Below are 14,583 nucleotides of genomic sequence, written 5' to 3'. Positions count from 1 at the left end.
TAAAGTGAAATATTCATCTTGTGTTACCTAACTATAACTGCTCACTCACTACCAGCTATCACATAATAGCATCTGTCAGACTAACAAGGGAACTTTGTGTGTGTTCCTTCCTAATTAAATAGTACAATACACTATATTTACAGTAAAATAAAATAAAACATTTCTTGTTCATTTATCTGGCTTTTACTTCTCATTATTCAGTATAGGTTCATATGTAAGTAATAAGCTAGCTGCCCTTATGGGCCATTTTAAGACTAAGCAATTTTCCTTAAAGGTGAGAATCAAACATTGTACTTTGTGTCTGTGGGGCTGACCTTAACCATTATGCCAACACTCCCTCTCTCAGAATAGTGCTTGTAAACTATCAAGACTACATTGCTGTATGATTCCCAATTACACAGTGCACAAGAGATTTTCAAACAGATAAAATAAGTTGCTACATCCTTTGTGTTTATATTAAACTTTTTAAAACTGCATTACAGAAAATCAGTTGTTGATCAAGATCATATTGCTGAATGCTGCTTTCTCATTAAACAGTGTACAGGAAGATTTTGCAGTAAAACAGAGTGAGATAGTTGCATCTATGTCACATTATCGGACAATGACAACAGCAATGCTCTTTCATCGAACTGATAATGTCGAAACCACAAAAATGCGAACATACAGAACAGTGAATTTTTTCCCTGGGAAAAAAATTTGCTGCTCCATTAAAAAAAAAAAAAAAAAGTTTAAGCACAAAATTAAGTGGGGAGCTTTGTCCCACACACCCTCCCTACTTAAATATACCAACTCCGAGATTGCACCATAGTGGAGGAAATGGCAAAGTCCCGAAGATGGCCCATCGATTTTTTTTCCCTGGGAAAAAAAATCGATGGTCCGTGACTTCAGTATTTTCCCCTTTTGACATTATCGGATCGATTAAAGAGCGTTTGATCTTTTCATCGTCCGATAAGACAATATAGACCCAGATATTTCACTTGCTTATATTGGCTTTTTCCTCGCTATTGGATATCACAATGTAATGCCTGGTAAAGGATCAAAACTTTGTGGCTCTTTGTTGCTTCCCTACAGCAAAGAAGAAAACAACAGTGTGGAATCCAGACAACTGAAAAATGTTGTTTTAGGGTTATCATTCTTACTTTTTTGTATTTATTGTTATAAACTGGAAGTACTTTCAGGAAGAATCTTTAGTAAATCATTTGCTAAATGGAATCACTGTGAATTTGACAGTAAAGAATGGTCAGAATATGTGTCAACACATAAATATTGCTTAGAAAATGTCGAACTGAATTCCATTCATAGGTTTTTACTAGAATAGCTGCCTTTGCAGGCCATTTTAAGCCTAGCTAATTTTCCTCAATGGGGGAATCAGACCCTGTACCTTGTGTTTGCAAGGCAAACACCTTAAAGATTACGGCAACACCTAACACACAACATAATAATAATAATAATAATAATAACAACAGTAAAGGAGCATTGTATCCCAGCAGAGTAAAGTTCTGGTGAGACCAGCACTAGTAGTAGCCAGTCAGTAGCCATTCATACGATAGCCCTGTTCAGGGGTCTGCAACCTTCACTATCAAAAGAGCCATTTTTGGCCCCTCTCCCACCAAATAAAATTCATCGGGAGCCACAAAACCTATTTGACCCCTAAAATGAAGATAACACAGCGTATAAAGTTTTATATATAGTTATTGTACTAAATATAAAAGAACTAAGTTTATAGGAGTGGTTGTCTTTTGGCTTTTCCCGGTTAGGGGTTGCCACAGTGGAACTCCGGTCTGCTAATGATTGGCAGTTGATTTTTACGTGCCGAGTTGCCAGCCCTGATGCACAACCTTCAACGAAGGTACGCCCATTCACGCATGTCTCCACGCAGAAGACACTCTAGCTGAGAATCAAACTGGACAGCGTTTTACTATGAGGCGACAATGCTACCGCAGCACCACTAAGTTTATAGGAGTAATATTTAAAATCCGTCACCATTTTTGTTCCTTTGATGGGATTGCTCGATCACTGTGTGTGTCATATCTCTTCACCTCTTAGAACAAGAGATCTGGACAAACCCATACATAAGGCACAGAGGCCCAAAATAGGGACACTTTTTAAATATAGCTCTTACAAACTTAGAAAGTTGTTAGAACAGATTTTGCATTACACAAATTTTCCGAAGGGTATGACATCTGAAACTCAAATGTCTATTATTCTGACTTCAGCCCTCAATGATTTGTCAGAAAACCACAATTTTATGAGAAACAGACCACAAATATGAGGCAAAACTCAGGACATTCTGTGAAAATCTGCACAGTTGTGAGGTAACTGTGTTTGTGTGTGTGTGTGTGTGTGTGTGTGTGTGTGTGTGTGTGTGTGTGTGTGTGTGTGTGTGTGTGTGTAAAATGCATGTTAACAGAAACCATGTCATTCTAGCACGTTTCTAAGTTTATACTTTTGCCTCATATTTTGGTCTATTTCTCATAAAATTATGGTTTTCTGGCAAATCATTGAGGGCTAAAGTCAGAAAAAATAGACAGATATTTGAGTTTCAGACCTTATACCCTTCAGAAAATTAATTCTAATGCAAAAGCTGTTATTCTATCAACTTTCTAAGTTTGTAAGAGCAATGTTTACAAACATGTCCCTATTTTTGGGCCTTTGTGCCCCACTATTTATGCCTTTTTACCCAGATTTCTTGTTCTAAGAGGTCAAGAGATATCACACACACACACACACACACACACACACACACACACACACACACACACACACACAGAGCGATCGAGCAATCCCAACAAAGGAACAAAAATAGGGATGGATTTTAAATATTGCTCTTACAAACTTAGTTCTTTTATATTTAGTATAATAACTATATATAAAACTTTATATGCTGTTATCTTCATTTCAGGGGTCAAATACGTTTTGTGGCTCCAGATGAATTTTATTTGGTGGGAGAAGGGCCAAAATGGCTCTTTTGACAGTAAAGGTTGCAGACCCGTGTCCTAGATGAAGTACACATAAGAAATACCCTCAGCAGCCCTGAATGCACTCTTTCAAAACAGCAACCACATCAGCACATACAGCCATATTTCATGGAGCCTGTACTTTTAAGCCCATAAGGCAAGCCACCACACATTCCAACATTCTAGTCATTGGAGACTCCATTGTGAGACACACTGATGTCCTTCTTACCAGGATGGGTATGGAGAAATTCACATTCATCTACTTATCAGGGGCTAGGATATGTCACATTATACATGCACTCAGGTCATTGGACCACAAGTACCAATATGATTCAGTCTTAGTCCATATGGATGTAAATGACCTGAGACATACCTCCCTAGACTATATGAAGAAAGACATCATGTAACTCCCAGAATAGAATATGTATCCCAGGCTAGTATAAGCCTAGCATTTAAAAAAAAAAAAAAAAAAAAAAAAAAAAACATCTTTATTAAATTATCATTTATGACATAGGCAATCTTTCATTTGTATAAATGGAAAACAAACCGCATTAACACAATTTTAGTTGCAAACATTATGCTTCACAGACCCCCTTACGACAACTGTAGCTGCAAACATTATACATCACAGTCATTGTCAATTAAGTATTACATAGGTCATTCAAATCCTTCCTTCTTTTAAACCTCGCTCCTACTCTGCATAAAATGTTCCCACAATTCTTATTTTTTCCTATGTAGGTTGCTACTTTCCTTTTCTAAATATCCCAATTCCAATTGCTTTATCTTGGTTACTATATTCACTACTTCTAGTAAAGTTAGTTTATACTTTGATATCCATTTTCTAGTAATTGCTTTTTTCTGGCAGCCACCATAATTAGACTCAGCAAGGCCTTACTATGTCTATGCAATTATGATTCTGTATCATAGCTCATAAAGATAATTTACTTAGTTACACCAGTTTGCTCACCCAGTATCTCTGACAGAGCAGTCTTCAGGGAATCGTTAAAGTCTGCCAAATCATTACACTTCCAGAGTATAAGCCTGGCATTGGGCAGCATTTTACCTTCTCAAAGGATGATGCCACAATACGAACAACAGGTGACAATTCCCAATGCATTTTTTGAACGTTTGGATAATTATTTCCATTTTAGTTACAGAAGAGGAAAGAGTACTGGTGAATACTTATCAGGTTTTAAGAAGGGCAGGAGTAACAAATCCCGCAATGAAGTTCAGTTGCCACATGGTAGTACACATTGTCGGAACTGCATTTATTGCAAGGTGGTCTCTAGGACCAAGTCCTTTACATCTATCAGTACTTTGAAAATGTTTGACATTAGATATCTCCTTACTTGTAATACTGAGTGGGTTGTGTACATGGGAGGGATGGGAGGTTGGCATAATGGTTGAGGTATTTACCTTAGACTCAAGATGCAGGGTTTGATTCTCGCATGGGGTAATTGGCTAGGCTTAAAATGGCCTACAAAGGCAGCCTAGTACTAATCTATGAACCTTTGCCTATGGGAGCATTTTATGTTGGTTAAACTTCAAATTTCCTTTCAATCATAGAATTGCTATACATTTGAGTGATATTAACCATAAAAGGACTAGAAATACTTTATATAAGCACCAACTTGAACATAGCTCCTCACATTTTATTTTGTTGGTATTGACCATGTACTGGGTAAAGATTTATCCAAAATATCCAAACACAGAATACTGAATTGGAAAGAAAGATTATTTATTTATTTATTTGCATTTGTTTACCGGGATGGTCCACTAGGTCAAAAAGTGTCCATTTTCAGTGGAGGCCTGGGGAGAAAAGCTCCACATACAAAAGAAATTTAAATACAATAACATTTTCTATAAACATAGAGAGATAGCAACTTAAAAAAACAGACATATAATCTTATCATAAATTTCTAGCTAGAATAACAAAGGCAGTATACATTATAAACAAAATATACAAAGTACAATATGCCATCTGCTTTGGATACTGTAGAGTAAAGACAGCAAGAGATAGTTGCATAACTGTTAAGCAGAGGGGAGAAAAAAGTTAATGAGATCAGGTGGGGGAAGATGCTCTGTAGTGGTAGCCACATGTACATTGCCATAGGGCTAAGAGATGCTGTTTTAGAGACTTTTTGAAGGATATGTGATTGGAAATAGTTCTGCTAGAGCTGGGTTGGGAATTCCAAGTTTTAGCAACAGTACAGGAGTAGAGAGATTGACCAACCGCTAAATTGGGTATTTGCACTTTTAGAAGGAATTGATTATGGATTATCAGTTTAGGAGCCATGTACAAACCTGGACTCAATGAGTATTGGTAGATAATAGTTTAACTGTATTTTATGTTAGGGTTTCTTAGGATCATTGTTTGTCTTTTCTGCTATTTATTTAATATATCCTTTTTATCAGGTCAGTTTTTCTGTAAGGTTATTTATATTTCTTGATAGGCATACGTTTTTACAGTTATATTTATTTAATATAATAATATTGAGGTGATTAATTTCACCTATTATGTAAATCTATTAAATGCTGTTTTATGTCATTAATTAAGGTACTGTAGCTTTAAACTGCTGGGTTAAAGCTTATCGGTTACACAATTTCTGTATAGCACTGATGACATCAGTGGGCGAAACCGGTCTGCAACCAGGAAGTTTCTTAAAAATGTTTTCCCTTGGATTAGCTGCTACAATTCATTTCTGCATTGGCAGTTTAATTTTATTTGATTCTACCACTTTTGGGATGTTTGTTCTAATAAAGCTTTTCACAGAGAAGTAGTGCCAGTATTTTGTTGTAGTACTGTTTATGTGGATACTGTGCACACTGTTTCGGCTCAGGCACCAGTTTTGAAGTTTGTTATATATATATATATATATATCTTCTTATTCTTTCAGCTGTTCCTGTTAGGGATCGTCACAGTGGATCATTTGTTTCCATTTCTTCCAGTCCTCTGCATCTTGCTGTGTCACACCAACCACCTCTGTCACCACATCCGTAAACCTTATCTTAGGCCTTCCTCTTTACCTCTTACCTGGCAGCTCCATCCTTAGCATCCTTTCCCAATATACCCAGCATCCCTCCTCAGCACATGTCCAAACCAATGCAATCTCACCTCTCTAGCTTTGTCTCCAAACTGTACAACCTGGGCTGATCTTCTAATATACTGATTCCTAATCCTGTCAATCCTTGTCACATCCAGTGCAAATCTTAACATCTTTAACTCTACCACTTCCAGCTCTGACTCCTGCCTTTTTGTCAGTGCCACCATCTCCACCCATATAACATAGTTGGTCTCACTATCCTCTTATAGATCTTCCTTTTCACTCTTACTGATACCCATCTGTCACACATCACTCCTGGCACTCTTCTCCACCCTGCCTGTACTCTCTTCTTCACCTCTCTTCCACACTCACCATTACTCTGAACTGTTGCTCCCAAGTATTTAACTCATCCACCTTCACCAACTCTACTCCTTGCATCCTCACCATTCCTCTATTCTCCATCTCATTCACACACGTATGTTCTGCCTTAGTCCTGCTGACCTTCATTCCTCTCCACTCTAGAGCATATCTTCACCTCTCCAGGGTCTCCTCAACCTGTTCCCTACTCACACTACAGATCACAATGTCATCTGCAAATATCATAGTCCATGGGGACTCCTGTCTGATCTCATCTGTCAACTGTCCCTCACCATTGCAAATAAGAAAGGGCTCAGTGCTGATCCTTGATGTAATCCTACCTCAACCTTAAACGCATCCATCACTCCTACCACAGACCTCACCACTGTCACACTACCCTCGTACATATCCAGTACCACTCTTACATACTTCTCTGCCACTCCCAACCTCCTCATACAATACCACAACTCCTCTCTAAGCACCCTGTCATATGCCTTCTCTAAGTCCACAAAGACACATCAACACTCTCAGAGCAAACATTGCATTTGTAGTGCTCTTTCCCAGCATGAAACCATATTGCTGTTCACTAACCATCACCTCCCTTCTTAACCTAGCTTCCATTACTCTCTTATAACTTCATGCTGTGACTGATCAGTTTTATCCCTTTGTAGTTACTACAGCTCTGCACATCACCCTTATTCTTAAAAATCAGTACCAAAACACTTCTTCTCCACTCCTGAGGCATCCTCTCACTTTCCAAGATTTCATTAAGCAATCTGGTTAAAAACTCCACTGCCACCTTTATTACATCCATGCTTCCACAGGTATGTCATCTGGACAAACAGCCTTTCCATTCTTCATCCTCTTCATAGCTGTTCTTACTTCCTCCTCACTAATCCATTTCACTTCCTGATTCACTAACCCCATATCATCCAACCTTCTCTCTCTCTCATTCTCTTCATTCATCAGCCCTTCAAAGTACTCCTTCCATCTGCTCAATACACTCTCCTCACTTGTGAGTACGTTTCCCTCATTATCCTTTATCACCCTTACCTGCTGCACATCTTTCCCACCTCGGTCCCTCTGTCTAGCCAATCGGTACAGGTCCTTTTCTCCCTCCTTAGTGTTCAACCTTTCATACAACTCTCCAATATATTCTCCACTCTATATATATACATATATATATATATATATATATATATATATATATATATATATGTGTGTGTGTGTGTGTGTGTGTGTGTGTGTGTGTGTGTGTGTAAAATAGCTCCTTGCTACAATTGCTAATGCCACAGCGTTGTTTGATTTGGTGGTATTGCCCCTAATAGTACAACAGAACTGGGTCAGACATGTAACCTATAAGAAATAGAATATAATAACTGCGGAATCTCTTCTGACTAGGTCAAGTTTTCCAACCTCGTGATTTTCTAGTAATGAGTCACTGTACCTTTTCAAGTTCTTTCATATACCATGTTAAAAGGCTACAAGATGCAGTGTTGTTTTTTTTTTGTTTTTGCTGTACTAAAAAGGCATGTTCTTCCGAAACAGTGATGAGTCATGTTTCATTCTGGAAGCTGTCGTATAGTTCCAAAAATACTGGCTAGACATGTCTGGCTAGTGCAAGGGCATAATTGGAGCTGGAGATCTAGCTATGGTTGGTAGGCTTGGATGACCAACAGCCTGCCTCAGGGTGAAAGATTTATTGCAACTGAACCATGGTGTAATGAAGGCTAGGGAAAGGGATGGCACTACACAAATGCACGTGAATAAGATGGCTGGGTAGAATTATATTCATGTGTGTAGAAGTGTGCATGTGAATGTGTCACATACAACTGTATGCTCCATCCCTGAAAAAAATCAATAGAGTAACCAATGGAAACAAAACAAACAGTAAGGATGACATAGCACTGGGGTAACACAATTTCCTAACCTTCTCCCACCAGTGAAGACTGATGATCTCTGTGACATCCCTCCACTGGGCCAGTAAACAAGGTGCCTCATTTCCACCACTGCCACCAATATGTGACATCCCTCCTCTGGGCCAGTAATCAAGGAACCTCAATTCTCAACACTGAAACCAGTGAGCAACATTCACTTAGAACAGAAATGGATACACACAGTATTTTCAGATGCAGTTCTCTGCACCAAGCACAATTTCCCTTAACAGCACAGAGGGAGCACACTCAGTCCTGGGGATGGGTTTCCATCTCCAGGCCCCCAAATAAGACACCCCACTGACACAGCTATAGAGTTACGTCCTCAGCTGGGTGTTCAAATCCAAGTCCTCCACCATCCTCTCTGTGAAATCAGTGCTCTTAGTATCCCTGTTCAAAGTAGCTGGCACACACATTCTGTTTGAGCTTTGGTTTTCACACACACACACACACACACACACACACACACACACACACACACACACACACACACACACACACACACACTTGGTAAAGGCTGGCACAGATTTACCAGCTATACCCAGGCTATAAGGTAGATACACTGCCACCAGAACACCCACAAAGCCAGCTACCCAATTATACTGAGTGAAATTAATACTAATACCAGTGGTAATGTTGTCCAAACAACAAGGCTTTCATGAGAGGCCACAGTGTCACCACATAAATATAAGTACTCTCAAAGGTTAAAATATTCTCTAAAAGACAAGCCACAATGAAAAGTTTAAATATACTTAATATTAAGTAATAAAAGAACATGAAAATACTAAATATCTATTTGCAATAAACACCAGAGTTTCATTCACATGAAATATTAAAAATAACACAGATGGATATATTCACACAGATGCAGAAAAACAATACTTAAATAATCTCACTATATGTTCCTGACTGAGCTAAAGAATTACTGTCCCCTAGTCTACTTACTAGAGCAAGGCAAGATGATGTGGGTGAGTGGTCCTTATTTGTCAGGTTTCACAAACAGACTGCTGAGAGCTAAGTGACATCTCTCACTAATATCTAAATATCATTTCAGTCCTGGCTATAGAATGACATCACATCTGGTCATCTGACTGTGGTTCCCACACTACCCCATTACTAGAATCCTAAGCCAAAATCTAGCACATATGTGTCACCATACACACACATAGAGCTTTGCTAAGATGTGTTACAGCATCTGGAAAGCTGTAAAACAATTTTAACACTTCCACTCTTCCTACAGAGCTACTAAGCCAGGCTTCTCACAGACATTTTGTCTCTGGCTGCAGTCAGAACTGTGAGATATAATCTTTATGGCCTAAACCAGGTAATTTAATTTCAGACTATTTTTCAAAATTAGCTAGACTGAGATTAACCTTTTCTCTTCCAATATCATCTGTTACAATATATTTATTTCAACGGTTACTATACAGTCTGACATACAGATGTATTTCTTTTTTGTCCAGCAGGACTCACTGTTGGTACATTTTTAACACAAGCAGCTTTATAAATACATTTTTCCAATAGAGTCATCTGTACAAATCAGTTTGATATACAAATGACATGTAATTCTTTACAAAACTCCAGTTAACTATGCTAGCATATGTTACATTTCCACTGCCTTACTTCTCCTGGCATAGTTGAGAGTTAACCAAAGAGGTTATTTTGAAGTGTAAAGACGGGGTATATAAACCTATTTTGGGTTATGGATTTGTTAGGAATACCATCAGTATGAGACAAAGGGATGAGTTTAACTTGTCTTTGATTCTAACATATAATGGGATGGCCAATTCCATTATTGATGTGATAAATGATCATTGGGAAATTTTGCAGTTCGACGTTGGTATAAGTTCTAAACTGGATAAGAATCCCAAGCATGTTTTTAGGAGAGACAAATGTATTAAGAATATCCTTGAGGAGGTAAGACCTTTGCACAAAATAAGTAGAAAAGTGGGGAATTTCAAATGTAATGCATGTTCTTTTTGTCAACATTTTTTGGAAACTGATAGTTATGTTAAAGTAAATGGACAGAAATTGCACATTAGGGGTCATTACAATTGTAATAGTAAAAGGGTGATTTATATGGCTAAATGTCAGGAATGTTCCATTTTCTATATTTGCAAAACTATTAGAAAATTAAAAATTAGAATGGGTGAACATCTAGGTGACATTAGACATTAGAATAACAAGTGCATTATTTAGACATACAAGTGAAAACCCCACACATTGTTTCAAATTCTTGGTCTTGCAGCAGCTCCAGGAAGATGAAAAGGGGTATATTGGATATACATTTAGATGTATTAGAACTGAGATGGCAATTGTTTATGGATGCCTCTAGGTATCCAGGTATAAATGAAACCATAAGTATTTCTAGTGTTTTAAAACTTGATCAAATTTCAGGTTAGTGTTTTAGAAGGTTAGGTTTTTAAAATTAATTGGACTTTTAAATGTTTTTAACAATTGATGAGTGAACAGATTTGATGTAATATTTTGTATTTAATGTTTTTTATGGCTTTGAGATGTGTATTGGTGAATGAAGGCTTATTGAATGTTACTTCTTCTTCTTTTGGTTTTTCCCGGTTAGGTTCGCCACAGAGGATCGCCTGTCCGCTCATGATTGGCAGTGGAGTTTTACAGTGTCGAGTTGCCAGCCTGGCACCCAACCTTCCACAGAAGGCACACACACACATGCACTCACACCAGGGCCAATTTAGAGTGTCCAATCCACCTGCAGCATGTCTTTGGGATGTGGGAGGAAACCGGAGCACTCGGAGGAAACCCATGCGACCACAGGGAGGACATGCAGACTCCGCACAGAAGGCACCCCAGCCGAGGATTGAACCGGAGAACCTCTTGCTGTGAGGCGACAATGCTAACCACTGCACCACTGCTTATTGAATGTTACTATGTTGCTTTAAATATTTTTGTTGCTTGATTGAACATTTGATAGGTGTATTTAAGTTGGTTGGGTGAGGCTAATTCTTTGTTCTGATGAAGTCTCTGTAGTGGAGAGGAAAGCGCTTAACTTTTGTGAATAAACTGTGGTGTCCTTTGGAGTGCTCACTTGCTTCTGTTTTATTCCTTGGATAGCTGGGAATACCTCACATCATCACAATCTCCACCAGGCTCAAGGGGAGCAGCTGGCAGTCCTGGGCTGGGACGGAAGTAACTCAGTCAGCCTAAAGTTGTAGGTCTGGAAGTCAAGGAGAGGCACCAGTAGATACAGATGGTTAGCTGTTGCAGGGAACCAAAAGAGGTATAACAATCCATCAATCAAATTAGTGAATTAGTGCTGCCTGCACATAACACAATCTGCTCATTTCAGCATTTTTGCTGGCTGTTGGTTACCTCTGTAGGGAACCACATGATCTTTGTAGATTTATGGATGTTTTACTGGACAAGCATGTCCATATTCATTAAGGATATCCATACCTCCAGGCTAGTTGCTCAACATAATGCATCCAAAATTATTCAAGTGTAACTAACACTGGGCAAGACTGCAATCGAGTTTGTAGCTTGTTACAGATCCCCCACCATGCCCCAGGATGCCCACTCCATGTTTCTTGATATACTGGACAACATTAAGGTACAGCCCAATACCCTAATAATGGGAGATTTCAACTACCCCACCATCAACTGGGAAAACTACTCATGCACTAACTCATTTGCTCAGTGTTTTCTGGAATTCATAAATTCCAATGCCCTGGTTCAGCTTGTTCATACCCCCACCAGGGGCAGCAATATCCTGGTCATTACCAATATGGGTAAACAATGCTCCATGCCAGTGGTCAACTTCTCGCTGGTCAGATCCGACCACAAGCTAATCACCCTAGACATCCATATCCCACCCACCCCCATTAAGGAAACCACCGTAAAAAACTTCTCCAAAGCCAACTTCATGCTTCTTAAGACAGAAGTGGCAAACTTCATGACACCCATTCAGACGGGAAGTAGTGGTACGACTGCTGAATCCTATACACATGCACTGTATAAGCACATACACGAGTGAATGGATCAGGCCATCCCCAACAGAACTAAGACACTATACTCCAAAAAAGGAAGCTGATCTGGTGGTCCCCTGCCATAAACAAACTCTACAACAGAAGGAAGAAGCTGTTGCAAAAAAAGAGGAAAATCCCATGATTGCAGGAACTCCTTGGTCAGCCTCAGCAAGAAGCTGAGATCCCTCATAAAATCCTCCAAAGCTAGTTATGAAAATAAAAACACCACTGAGTCTAAAGACAACCACAATGCATTCTACAGCTATGTCAAGAATCTCAATGGCAACACTCAGATCTGCTCTGAGCTACAGCACAATGGCACTAGATATACAGAACCAACTGATATCGCCAACATCCTGGCTGATAGATTCAGTGCAAATTTTACCCCCCCTCACCCCCCAAATGGCCCATCTCTATACCAGAAGAATGCAAAGCCCCTGTAATCATGGATGCACAAATAAAGACTGCACTCTCCAAAGCCAAAAACACAGAATCCATGGGACCAGACAACATCCCAGGCTGTGTCCTGCATGAACTACAGAATGAACTGGCACCCCACCTAAGTACCATGTTCAATCATAGCCTCACATCAAGCTTTGTGCCTACTGAATGGAGCACAGCAACGGTTATCCTACTCCACAAAGAGGGTGCCACCATGGACCCCGGGAACTACCGCCCCATTAGCCCGATGAGCCTGGTCTGCAAGGCTATGGAATTTAGCATCATGGAGCTTACAAACAAAGACATAGGTAACCTCCAAACTCTGGACCCCACTCAGTTTGGGTTTGTAAAAGGTAGGTCATGTCTTCTAAACTTGATTGACTTCTTTGAAGCAGTCACCAGAGCCACGGAAAAGGGTAAGTTGGTGCACACAGCCTATCTTGACCTTGCCAAGACTTTTGACACCATCTCCCACTCTGGAATTATAGATAAACTCACTAGACTGGGCATAAATCCCTATGTCCCAAGATGGGTGGCCAACTGGCTCACTGACAGAAACCATACAGTGAAAGTAGCTGACCCCAAATCCGACTTCAGATCAGTGACAAGTGGAGAACCACAGGGTTTCATCCTGGGTCCTCTCCTGTTTAGTATTTACTTCTCAGAAGTCCAGTAATACAGTAGATCTTTGGCTAATGAAGTTTGCAGATGACTGGAAACTAGGAGCCGCAACAGGATCGCCTAATGATGTGGAAATTCTACAAAGGGGCCTCACTGAGACTGATGATTGGTGTCAAAGTCATGGCCTCAAGCTCAATGCCAAGAAGTGCATTTTCATCCTCTTTGGGAAAAACACTGTACCCATGAACTACCACATAGGTGGTAGCCTACTAAACACCGAAAATGTGATAAGAGACCTTGGGACACAGTGCACAGTAGCCTCTCCTTTGATAATTACATCACCACAGTAGTCAGGAAATCCTTCTATGTGGCATACCTCATAACAAAGGGGGTTCTCCTCCAGAAAAAAAGTGGTCATTGTACCTCTCTACTCATCCCTCATCAGACTCACTATAGAGTATAATGCCCCATTTGGCATATACCTCGCAAGACACCTACAACAGGTAGAAAGGCAATGTAAATACCTCACTAAGAGGATTACCGGCCTCAAGCATTTACCATATGCAGACCGTCTCAAAAAACTCCAGCTCTACTCCATCGCATATTGCCTACTCAGAGGTGATCTCTGCCTAACATACAAAGCCATGTCAAACCCAGATCTGTAGGACATGCTCCACTTAAAGAAATCCCAATCCCTCCAAGCTACATGCTCTAGGGACCTAAACCTTGTCACCACAATAAACAGAATATGCTGGAGGGATAGATTCCTGTCCCAGAGACTTCCCATGCTCTGGAACAAACTACCCAGTTATGTCAAACAAAGCTCCTCATTGGCCCTCTTTAAGAAAAGTCTTGACAATTGGATGGGAAAAAGGAAATTCACACTGAGGACCACTTCTGTGGCTCTGCTCGACAGGGGCACAGGAAAATAAATTATTGGGTGGTGAAAGCCAGGGAACTTTTTTTGGCTAGGCTTATATGGGCCCTAGGACCGATAGCCTAGTACCTACCTATGAACCTATGATAAGGCATCACTCTGAGAAAGATGGCTGGTATGTATTATTAGTCATATATTGATACATATATGCATATTATTTGCAGCAAACTTAAATGGTCTAACCTGGTGACACTGTGGCATTTATATATTATATTGGTTTACCTGGATGGTGCACTGATCACAGTGGACCATTTGCAGGCACAGGCTGGGTGAATAGGAACACATAATAAATGA

The sequence above is a fragment of the Protopterus annectens genome, chromosome 1.part1, assembly GCF_019279795.1.
Source record: "Protopterus annectens isolate FY-2018-M chromosome 1.part1, PAN1.0, whole genome shotgun sequence".
Classification (NCBI taxonomy): Eukaryota; Metazoa; Chordata; order Ceratodontiformes; family Protopteridae; genus Protopterus; species Protopterus annectens.
The sequence above is the reverse complement of the archived record's forward strand: the minus strand, read 5'-3'. Positions refer to the sequence as shown.